The 12,522-nt window shown below is 44.5% G+C and overlaps 1 pseudogene; it reads left to right on the top strand.

The window, feature by feature from the left end:
* The first annotated feature begins 4,224 nt into the window (after positions 1-4,224).
* On the top strand, positions 4,225-4,685 carry LOC123838307 (large ribosomal subunit protein uL15-like; annotated as a pseudogene).
* Positions 4,686-12,522: the final 7,837 nt, after the last annotated feature.

The raw sequence follows: 12,522 nt of genomic DNA, 5'->3' as shown, positions 1-12,522 counted from the left end.
CAACTCCAGATTCCAGATGGAATCATCTGGAAAATCATCAGATTCTCCGCCCCCCCCCCCCCCCAAGATTCTGATATAATGAGTATGGAGTGCAGCCTGGGCATCCAAATTTTTTAAAGCTTCCCAGGTGATTATGATATGAAGCTAAGGATGAAAACTGGAGCACTTGATGGCCCTCAAGGTCTTGCTAGCTCTAAAACTCAATTATTTGGCCAATTCCATGGCTCTAGATAAGTACTAGAAGTTAAAAAAATTAAATTAAAACAAATTTAAACCTAAAGCTAGGATACACCTAAGTCTTGATTTATTTTACTATATACCTGATTTAAGTAGGTTTAAAAATAATAATTATTGAAATCTCTGATTAATTAGTTTCCAGTTAATTGAAGCCTTACTCTAATATTTCTTTTAGTGGATTTCATACTTTATGTGAGAAGTTTCACGTCATGGACTCTGTTTCTCAACAGATCTCCACTCTTAAATTTTATTTAAGCAAGTGGATGAATTGCCTATCTATTTTTTTACTTTGAAGTTAAGGTATAAATGTATAGTGAGTTCTATCCTCTAATACCAACCTAGGATCTTTTTCAAAACCACATGTTCACTGAAGTTAGAGGAAGATACTTAAAAATAAAGAGCTGTTTTCAGTCTCCCTTCTAAAGCATTGCATTGCATTTCATCCCTTCCTAGGTGGATTTCTTGCTGTTTTATTTGGTGAAAGACTCTGTGGTTTGGGTTTCCATGGACTGACCTATTTAGCTTCCCCACTTTGGATAAGTTTGGCTAGGTGAATCAATTTATATAGTCTCCTCTGAATTGTCACTCTTTGTGACAAGCGAAAAATTGAAATTTGCAAGCCATTAACTGTTAAGATGGTACACAAGATTTTAAGATTTGTTAGGGGGGAAAAAGGAAAGAAAAACTCAACTGGTCAGATTAGGAGTTCTTTTTTTTAAGCTCTATATATACATGGTGTATTTTTAAGAGGGTTTTAATAAATTTAATAGAAGAGAATGCATCTCAGCCTTAGGCAAAACTGAAAACTTGTCTGTGGAGCCATACGGAACCAGCAGACCCTCCCAGTTTCTCTCTCAGAACCTCCTGCTTTGGGGGGCCGTGCTCTCTAAACACCTGCTTCATCCTTCTCTGTCCAAGGACCAGGTTTTTTGGATTCCCCACACTCATGACAGAAAATGGCAACCCACCACTTTTGAGTTTATAACACTCAAGCATAAGCAAATGGTCCCTAATTAACATGACTCTTTTGGTCATGGTTCTGAAAACCCACAAGAGAGGATGTGATGGCCCAGCACAAGTTGTGTCCACACTTGTTTCAGTCTGTGGCCACAGATGGGTAGAAGGATATTCACTATAAACATGGCTGTCATCACTCGCCATATTGGAGAACAAGAGTTAAAACTCAGAGAAAGGGGGATATCAGGAACTGGGCAGATTCCCCAAAAGGAGTTTTCAACCGTTACCCCCTTATTTGAATAATACAGTTTCATCAGCATGTTCTCTGAGCCTCACCATTATTCCTTCAAGTTGGGCTTTTGTCAGGACTGTCAGAGATATGGCCCCCCACCCAATCCTTCCCATGCCTCACTGAGCAGTGATGGATGCAACAGATGATCCTGTGTTCTATATCATCTCAATCATGATTCACATGACAAAGACTCATGATTATCCCCAATATCTATTCCTTCTTCTCCTGTAAAATTAGAACTTGTGGTTAGGCAGATGGCCAGCCAGAATAAAGATTACATTTCTTAGCCTCCCTTACATCTAGGTATGACCATTTCACTAAGTTCTGGCCAATCGGTTCTGAGCAAAAATGGTAAGTGCAACTTTTAAGCCACACTCATAGAAGGGGCTTTCCCTCTCCTCTTCCTTCTTCCTCCACCCTGCTGCTGAGAACACGAGCATGGCAGCTGGATATCTTGGATCGTGAAGATCAGGGAATGCTGGCAGAGCAACAACATAGAAGGAGCCTGGGCCCTGATGATGTCAGAGAGCAGAGCCACTATATCAGCTGACCATTTACATGAGAGATACGTACAGGTCTACCTGGTTTAAACCACTTTTATTTATGTCTGTCGCACACAGCAGAAACTATGTCCTAACTAACACTGCTTGTACAGTCATAAACTTCCAGAACTTTAGTGTGATAATGTAATTTAGAAATTATCCAGCCCAACCCTTCATAATACAAATGAGGACTTGGGCGCCTGGATGGCTCAGTCGGTTAAGCGACTGCCTTCGGCTCAGGTCATGATCCTGGAGTCCCGGGATCGAGTCCCGCATCGGGCTCCCTGCTCGGCGGGGAGTCTGCTTCTCCCTCTGACCCTCCTCCCTCTCATGGTCTCTGTCTCTCATTCTCTCTTTCAAATAAATAAATAAAATCTTATTTAAAAAAAAACAAATGAGGACAGATTTAGCAACTAAGAAGAGAGAGTGAATGCCTCATTGCACATCTGGGACTCGACCTAGGTCTTCCGGCCCCTTCTGACCCCCCTTCCAGCCGCAGAACTTTCTATCTGACTCCACCAGTCTCCTCCACTCAAAAGGTAGTGAATATTCAGCAACATATGATCAAATTTGGTTTTTAAAAACTTTTTCCTACATACAAGATGATGTGTACATAAAACAACAGCAATCTCCCTTTCATACAAGGAAAAAAGAGTCTCTGTTCTCTTCTTGGTCTGCCTACTTTTATTTCTTTACAGCTCATACTTTGAATCCTCACTGTATCTGCCCTCCCTCAAAGCCAGACCCAGCATAAGGTGGGTGCCATGGGACATGCAGGAAGACACTGAATCTCCCTGGGCCTCCCATTCCTTCCTTGAAAAATAAAATTAGACAAATCCGTTCACCTCTGAAATTCTGCAGTTCTGTTAAGGTTGTGTAGGCTCTCCAGTCTGATCCTGACAGAAATGTGATTTCCTTGGAAACTCTTTCCCACTTTGAAAGGACAAAACTAAGCTTTCAAACATAAAGGCTTCAAGCACCCTGCATTCCATGCTCCCCACTGCCCGGACCTCAAGAAGACCCTGCTGGGTACACAGGAGTTGGCATATGGTAGGTAAAGTGCCACGACCAATTGTTCACAATCAGCTCTTGTTTTGCTAACCTGTTATTTGCCCTTTCCCTTTTGTGGAATGGATGAGCCAGCTGGGTTTCCTGCACCCCAGAGTGCATCTGGGAAATCGGGACCTACAGAAGCAAAGGCAGACAGGGAAGATCAATGGTGATACCACTCTTGCACTTGACTTCACTGAGCCCTTCTTGGTGTTTACAAGCCCAGAACCTGGGTTTGAACTCCCATCTTCGCCCATTTTGTGGGAAAGGAAAGGCACATATAGAACCCCCAAACACTAACAATCTGATCATACCTCACCTGAGACCCATCATCAGTTGCTTTTAGAAAGAAAAAACTAAATACATGGGGAGATGAAATCAGAAGAAAGTAGAAAAGGCCCCAAAAAGTTGTTTGCCTCAACTGAGAAAAGAGCAAAGACTATAGAAGGAAAATCAAACCAGAACACAATGGTATATATATAGTCATCTACTTCTTGCCTTTAAAATAATTTAAGAGGTGCCTGGGTGGCTCAGTCGCTTGGGTGTCTACCTTCAACTCAGGCCATGATCCGGGACTCCCAGGATCAAGCCCCACGTCTGGCTCCCTGCTCGGCAGGGAGTCTGCTTCTTCCTCTGCCCCTCACCCTGCTCACACTCTCTCTCTCTCTCTCTCTCACTCAAATAAATAAATAAAATCTTTAAAAAATAAATTAATTAAATAAAATAATAATTTAAAATTATGCCATTACTAATCTAAAATTAAATTTTGCCTCTCTTTTACTTCTTTGCTGTCCACACTTTAGCTCATCTCTGGAGTGTCATGTCACTCACTACAGAGCAAGATGTAGCCTCCATGACCCCCTCACAAGGGGATTGATGCTCAAGCACCAGTAGTCCAGGACAGAGAGTGATCACACCTCCACCAGGGAGAACTTATGGAGCCTTTCAAGGGGGGTCCTAATCCCTCAGTCAGAACTGGGGAGATAGGAGGAACAACTCGTGAGGCTTGCAAGAGTGTTCTCTCTCTGCCTCTGGGGCAGAAGCAGCACCCGGATTAAGCCACATCGTACCCTTACCATAGAGAGCTGCCCAGGAGCTCATGACATCCTGTGTACTTCTGGCCTCAAAATGCTTCACCTTGCTTTTCCGTCTGGGCTGCCGACATGCCATCCAGACTGAGGAAGACCTGGAAACGTCGGGGCCACGTGAGCCACAGCCACGGCCACCTCGGCAAGCAAAGAAGCACCCAGGAGGCCGGGCTAATGCTGGTGGCATGCATCACCACAGGATCAACTTTGACAAATATCACCCAAGTTACTTTGGAAAAGTTGGTATGAGACATTACCACTTAAAGAGGAACCAGAGCTTCTGCCCAACTGTCAACCTTGATAAACTGTGGACCTTGGTCAGTGAGAAGACATAGGTAAATGCCACCAAAAACAAGACTGGAGCTGCTCCTATCAATGATGTGGTGCAATCGGGCTACTACAAAGTTTTGGGAAAGGGAAAACTCCCAAAACAGCCTGTCATCATGAGGGCCAAATTCTTCAGAAGAACAGCAGAGGAGAAGATTAAGGGTCGGGGGCGCCTGCGTTCTAGTAGCGTGAAGCCACGTTGGCAGGTGGGGGGAGGGGGTTCATTAAATGCTAACAAGTGCTAAAAAAAAAAAAGAATGTTTCACCTTTCCCCATTTGTCTCCTAGGCCCTAGGGAAACATGGCTATTTGTCTGCTGGACACAGAGGATGAACCTAAGGGCCAAGATGCTACCCAAAGCCCAAGCCCAAGGCTCTCCTTGGAGTCACAAGATGCTCTGCCAAAGGGAAAACAGAAGGGTCTTTCAGGACAAACATCTCCAAGTTGAGGATGAGGGTCTCCAAGGCAGGCTGATTTCTCCTACCTCTCTTGAGCATGACCACACTTCTCTTCCTAAACGACAGTTTGGCTAGTTGTACTCCAAGAGGCTGAAGCTAGGAGAGAGTCATGTCTGGGGCACTAACCACACATTATCTCATTTAATCTTCACAGTCTTCCGCTTGAGAGCTTTGCATGATCGTTATCCCCCATTTTGCAGATTTAGAGAAAGTGAATTGTCCAAGGTCATAGGGCCAATCAGTGGTGAAGTCAAGATTCCAATCCAGACCTGAGCTCGCCACTAAATCATAGCGCCTGCCGGAGCATAGATGTCCACTGGAGAAGCCACTCTGTGGGCCCCAGGCACCAGTGGGTATCACCATCCCCTGCTTCCTGAAGGAAGGGCCTGTAACAATGTCCCCTTGGAGGACAGCTGGGACCGCCGGTTACCTTCCACTTAGGAGTTGCTTTTTTTCCAACACTTTTGCCAGCCTGTGGTTCCCATTCTGGGAAAGTCATAATCAGGATAATAAATTTTCTTTCTAGGTTCCTGTTTTTGAATGCTCTCCATTTTAAAGAACACGGGTTCCCGTTCTAGGAACTATTGGTTGTTTCTATCACTGGGTTTCTCTATGTATTTCTGAAAAGCTTTAAAAATCCAAAGTGGAATTGATGACATTGTCTTTTTCTTTTGCCACATAGTGTTTCTCTGAAATGAGCGACCATTTCTATGCCTCATAGATACTCAGGCTTTCCCTTAAAAAAATAAATGCAAGACCTCCTTTGCAAAGGGCAGCTCAAGTTCGAAACATGGGCCGGGGAGATTTTTATGTTCGCATGCTGGATCAAGACCTCAGTCTACTGAGCCAGTCCCAGCCTGTATTTACACTAGCAGGCAAGGGTCTGGGGTGGGAGGGCCGGTGCAGCCCCCACCCTCACAGCTTCTGCTCCAACCCTGGCCCCTGCTCCACCAGTTGACACCAACTGCAAGTAACTGTGAATTATAATCTTTCCCACATAAGAAATTGTCTTTAAGAAAAATGATTATTCTTTATCCATTTGAGATAGCCACTTCAAATTTCAAAAGTTAATGGGTTAAAGAATGCTAAGGAGGCAAAAACAATCAGCAGACAATGGTAATTAAACCAGAATCAAATTACAAATTAAGAATAGACCCAGGAAAACAAAACTTGCTTCAGCCAAATTGAAATCTATGAGTTACAAGTTGAACTCATGGCATTTAGGCTTTCGACGTAAGTCATGATAAAATTTCAGGCAGAGAGCCTGCTGAGGACAAGCAGCTCTCTCCACTGCAGCCAGATTCTAACACCTCCATCGGAGCAACATTGTAAACTGCACGGATAACGTATTCAAATAGCCTCCGCTTCCATAAATTCAACCCTGCCAGTATTTGCAGATACTGAATTCCGAAAATCCCGTCATAAATAAAAAGTTTGCAAGCCACCACCTCTTCTTTAAACTCGGCCACAGACCATAAAAAATAAAAAATAAAAATTATGAAGTTACATCTCTCCAAAATGTGCATAGTCTCCGGGGCCACGGGAGCCTTAGCAGGTGAAAGAGGAAGGCACGTGACCCCTGAAGGCCCAGGCAGCCTTTCCCTCAGCCGGAGAGATGCCTCAACATCTTGTAACTCCTGCAGCTTTGCCCTTAGAATGAAAACTTAGATGCCTGCCTCACCTTCCCAAAGATGCTGCTTGAAATCCCAATTTAGAAGTCATCTGAGGGAGCGCCTGGGTGGCTCAGATGGTTGGGCGTCTGCCTTCGGCTCAGGTCATGATCCCAGGGTCCTGGGATCGAGTCCCGCATCAGGCTCTCTGCTCCTTGGGAGCCTGCTTCTCCCTCTGCCTCTCTCTCTCTCTCTCTCTGTCTCTCATGAATAAATAAATAAAATCTTTTAAAAAAAAAAATCTTAATGGAGCAGTAACTTTAAAAAAAAAAAAAGAAGTCATCTGAGAACTGGATGATACCATAAAAACAATTGTATGTCACTTTGTTAATCCATATATCTAATTATCTCATTTGATTCCTCAAACTCGGTTTGTAATGTCGGAAACAAGTTCACAGAGCCCAAGGATTAACTCCAAAATCACAGGGCTCACAAACGCAGAAGCAGAACTCATACTCAGGTCTTCTGGCTCCAAGTCTGTGCTCCCTGCACCAAACGATGCCTTGCTCTCATCACAGAAACCTCGAAATGTTGTGACCTGTGTTAAGTAAGAGAGCTGAAATATTGCCGCTCTGTTAACATGAGTTCAATGCTGTGGGCAGTTGCTAAAGGTAAGTTTCTTGCTGTCCCAGAATTGGACCAGTCAAGGCCTGGATCCTCAAATCAAGGAAAAATGAAAATACAAAATTTTTGCTTTTTTTTTTTTTTTTTTTTTTTTTTAGATTTTATTTATTTGACAGCGAGAGAGGGAACACAAGCAGCGGGAGTGGGAGAGGGAGAAGCAGGCTTCCCGCGGAGCAGGGAGCCCGATGCGGGGCTCGATCCCAGGACCCTGGGATCATGACCCGAGCTGAAGGCAGACGCTTAACGACTGAGCCACCCAGGTGCCCCACAAAATTTTTACATTTAAGAGAAAAGCCTTCGAACACGGATGTGGCATCTAAAGCAACCTCGCTTTTGTTCCTTCTAAAAATTAGCACACCATTCCCGAAGATCTCTTACACATCTATTTACAAGTAGCTATGAATCCAAATCAGACGGCAACCTTGGATCCAGCTGTTGTTTCTCCAGCTCACAAAAATCTCCATGAACCCCCCCGACCCCAGTGCTAAATTACTACCTCCATCCTCTTCGTTTAACCTCAAACTGGGTCACCTTCTAATCAAGAAAAATTAATGACTAGCAACATATTTTTCTCTTCCTCTTAATTAGAGTAATTCTACCCTGGCAGTAACTCTCAGACTGAAATGATGCTAATGACAAAGTTTTAATTCAGAGAAAAGGGGCAAGCCATCAAAAGCAACCAGCCCCGGCTATGCCTGGTTAATGGCTAGTCAAGAGACCAGGCCCACGGCCCATTTACCGTGAAACGAATGGGACTTCAGCTCCGGGGACCCTCACATAGCCGGCCCCCTCCCCTCAAGGCCCGGAGCCATAGTGCACATGGTCGCAAGTGTTTGTAAAATTTTCAGAAGTAAGACATTCTAACCACAATTGGTTAAGATTAATCTCTTTCCACTCTAAGTTTCCCTCAGCCATACTTCCCTTCAGATTAGGCTGGACTAGAGTGACTACTGGCATTTTTGGAATCCAGACAAGGGGCAGTGTGGAATTCATTTAGTTTGGGTTTAGAGACCCATGTGTCTGTAGCTCGCAGTCATTTCCATGTATAGGTAGGTTAGCGCCGGCTCTCCTGGTATAGAGAGGGCTTTCATGAATACTGCTCCCCGCCATGAGGCCCCCTCACCAGAGCCGCAGAGGGGAAGGGCCAGAGATCCCACCGCATTCCGTCGCCATGTTGGACAAAGTCCTTGAACCCCTCAGAGCCTCAATGCCTCATCTGTAAAATGAGGATAGAACATCGCCTTTCTCAAAGACTGGCATGATTTACTAAAATCGATTACTATCAGGGCGCCTGGGTGGCTCAAATGGTTAAGCATCTGCCCTCAGCTCAGGTCATGATCTCTAAGTCCTAGGATCTAGCCCCAAGTCGGGCTCCTGGCTAAGCGGAGAGCCTGCTTCTCCCACTGCCTCTGCCCCTCCCCGCTCATGCTCTCTCTCTCTCTCTCTCTCTGTCTCTGTCTCTCTGTCTCAAATGAATAAATTTTTTAAAAATCTTTAAAAATAAATAAATAAATAAATAAAATGTATTATTATTAACACTAGCATTACTCTGTATCAGGCAGTGTTAGGTGCTTAACATACATTACCTCAATTAAGCCTGGGCTTAGAGAAATTAGGTAATTTATTCAAGCTCACACAGCTGATAAACTGAGGAACCATGAGGTGACTATGAGCAGTCTTTCAACCACCATGCTACACAGGGGCTCAGCCTAGATGCTCAGTGTTACCATTAATGCCTAACATTTATGGGAATGTGGGCCAAGCCAAAGTCGGGCACTCACAGGAGAGTGATGGCAGCCAACGTCATGCCAGGGGTCGGGGTTGTACAGGACAGACAGAAGGTCTAGGCTATGGTCCAAGGAGCAGGATAGGGATCATAACCTACAGGGAAACATCAGCAAAAACAACTACCATGTGCCAACCTGCATGCTAGGCATATCCCATATATTTAAATTAGGACCCTTTTATACATATTAAACCAGCAAAAAAAAAAAAAGTTCAAAAATAATAATATTCAATGCTGGCAACATTTTGCCCACCTGCTACATTCATTTATTCATGTCAGGTATGTAAATTGCTACACTCCTAGAAAGCAATTTGACAACATATATCAGAAACCGTGAAGATATTCATACCCTTTGACACATTAATCCCACTGCTGGAAATGTCTCCTAAAGAGATCTTTGAAAGAAAGCAAAAGATCTATTTACACAAAGATGCTCACTACAATGATATTTGTGATTCTGAAATTCTGGAAGCTTCTGAAATGACCAAAGAGGGGAACTGGTAGATAAGTGATAGCACTCCACCTTGATGAGCTCGTTAAAATGAGTCACGGGGTCTATGCAGAACACAGACAAGCACATCACACGTGCGCAAGGACTCCACGGCAATTATACTATTTTTGCAACTATAGATCTGTACAGACGATGGCAGGAAGCAAAACCAAACAATTACCTTAGGGTGAGGCATTGTGGGAGATCTCATTCTCCTTATACCTTGGAGTGTTCTTCTGGTGGTGTTATAGCTGGAGGGAAGCAGAGCCACCAAAGACCCACACAGATGACAGCATGGGTCATGGGGCTAGAGGACAGAGTTGGTCAAGGACGATGGACAGTTCCAGCAAACAGCTCAGCTGTGGTCCACCAGCCAAACCAGGACTCTGGCCTCTCCACCCTCCCCATCAGCAATACCCAAATCGCTCTCAGTCTCAGTTTCCTTCATTGTGCTATTACGGTTCAATGTACTATAACCTTTTGAGGGACAACCTCACAGGGTTATTGGGTGGGGGTCCATTCAGATGATGCTGTTTCATTTCATTTAAGAACATCTTTCTGGCATCTGTCCAAAGACATCAGAGAGTAGGGGTACCTGGGGGGCTCAGTCCATTGGGCATCTGACTCTTGATTTCTGTTCAGGTCATGATCTCAGGGTCGTGAGATCCAGCCCCATGTCGGGTTCCACACTCAGCCTGGAGTCTGCTGGAGATTCTCTCCCTCTGTCCCTCCCCCCTCCGCACTCCCCACCCTGGCTCACACCTGTGTGCTCTCTCTCTGTCTCTCTCTAAAATAAATAAATAAAGCTTAAAAAAAAAAAAAAAAAGACATCAGAGAGTCAACGGTACAGCTCCAGCCTTCCATTCCAGATCTTGGGGTGGAACAGGTTTACAGGCTGGCACCTAAGTCTCCAGCTCTAAGTGCTCTCATGTAATGGTCTGGCAGCCTCATGAGTGTGGCAAAGCACAGACTCAAGTTAAGTCACTGATCATGGGGGTTATCATTTTGCTCTTGCTGTCTCCAGTGTTTTCTTTCCTGGCATGCTGGACACCCACCCTCTTCAGGACCAAGAGAACAAATTCCTCAATTCTCTCTCTTGAGCCACCATCAAAAGGAGCAAATACCATTCTCTACCCAGTTACCCCTGACTTGCACCATGACGGGTGCAGGAACTACCTGGAGCCAGCTCTGAAGCCATCCAGGAACACCATCATTGTGAGCTGAGCCCCCCAAACCCAGAGCCTCATCTCTTCTCAGTCTGGCTGCCCCACCATCCCCAAAGCCAGAGGTGGAGTGAAGGCTCTGAGCAGAATGGCCTTCCCTAGTTGCTGCCTGGTAGACTCCAGCCATGTTTAAGGCCCAGCTCAGACAGACCCTAGAGGATTGTTTCTCACCCCTGCCACTCTTGACATTTTGAGCCACATAACTGTTCCTTATAACAGGCTGTCCTGTGCATCGTAGATAGTTAGCAGCATCCCTCTACTCACTAGATGCCAATAGTACCCCCAACATCCAATTTTGATCATCAAAGATGTCTCCAGACATTGCCAAATATTCCTTAGGGGACAAATCACCCACTGTCTCCTCCCCCCACTGGAGAAAGATTCCCTTTCCCATCTATTCATTCCCATAATATGTATATATAGTATATTGTATATTATATATATTGTATATACATATATAGTATATATATTGTATATGTATATATGTGTAATATATATAACATGTATTTAGTTATATGTATTACATATATGTGTAATATACATTTATATGTAAAATATATAAATATCTCCCTTTTATCTTTATTATTTCATCCTATTTCATCCTTTCTCTACCTGTCTCTTCTGGGGCAGATCTTATTTTCTCCAAGGCAAGGCTGTATCCTGAGTAATGTTACATCCCCAGCACATTGCACAGAGCTTGGCACAGAGCAGGTGCGTAACAAGTCCAGTGGAGTTCAGTGATGGCTTAGTGGATCCCAGGACATTTCAGAGATGAATAGAGATGACCCTGACCTAGAGTTGTAACACTTCATTCCCTCCCAAATTGGGGTGGAAACGCTGGATGGTATGTACATTTATTGGTGAGGGGGAAAAAAAACCCAGACTTTATTCTTTTTGCTGACAGACATGCTCAAGAAAGTTTGGAGTTGTGTTGGGGATTACTTTCAGTAAGTTTCTAGTTTGAGATCTCACTAAGCCATACCCATGGGGTCTAAACTGCATATTCCAAGAGAAAAGACAAGAAGGAATACTCCCAAAGCCTCAAGGCATTGATTTACACTTGGTGAAACTCTCCCTAAATCTCATCTGACTTTACTTACAATAAGATGTCCCGTGCCTCCCCAATGGATAGACTAACAAGTGAAAACGTGCTTACCCCGAGCATTGAGGGATTTGGATGAGCCACGGGTTAGAGGCCACCGTAATCAGGGATAGGAGGCACTGAAGCTCAGAGTCAGGTTCCAAAAAGATGGATGCTGAGTTGTCTCCAATGCTCTAGAGAAGAAAAGAAGAAAAAAAAAGAAAACACGAGAAAAGTGGATTTACTTTCTGTTGGATAAGCAATACCCTTCCCTCCAGCAAAATCTATGTAAATAACCTTGATGTAGAGCACCTCTGAAAGAAATTGACCTTCTGAAAGATAAATGGAGCCTTTGAGGAATTTTCTTAAGACTTTAAATGAGCTTGGAGAGTCTGTAGAAAGTACCTCTGCCCCGCCCTCTCTAGATTAATGAGTGTACATGTGTGGGTGCCCGCACACATGGACTGTGCCTCTTTTCTCTGGTGATCATTCAGGTTGCCCTGCCTTTATGCTTGGGACTCCAGGAAGAGGAGTGGATGATTTCAGCGGGACCAGAGCCAACGGTGGGATCCAAGAGCTCTATTTCCCCAGGTGTCCTCTGTACACTTAGGGGCCCTCCACCCCATCCCACCAAGCTCTGGGGCAGCTGAAGAGCCCAGGCCCAACCCCCTCCCACTTGGCCTAGCAAAACAATGTCC

This window comes from Mirounga angustirostris, unplaced genomic scaffold (assembly GCF_029215605.1).
Source record: "Mirounga angustirostris isolate CCGP_5_RB_7025 unplaced genomic scaffold, mMirAng1.0.hap1 SCAF_3, whole genome shotgun sequence".
Lineage (NCBI taxonomy): Eukaryota > Metazoa > Chordata > Mammalia > Carnivora > Phocidae > Mirounga > Mirounga angustirostris.
The sequence above is the reverse complement of the archived record's forward strand: the minus strand, read 5'-3'. Positions and strand labels throughout refer to the sequence as shown.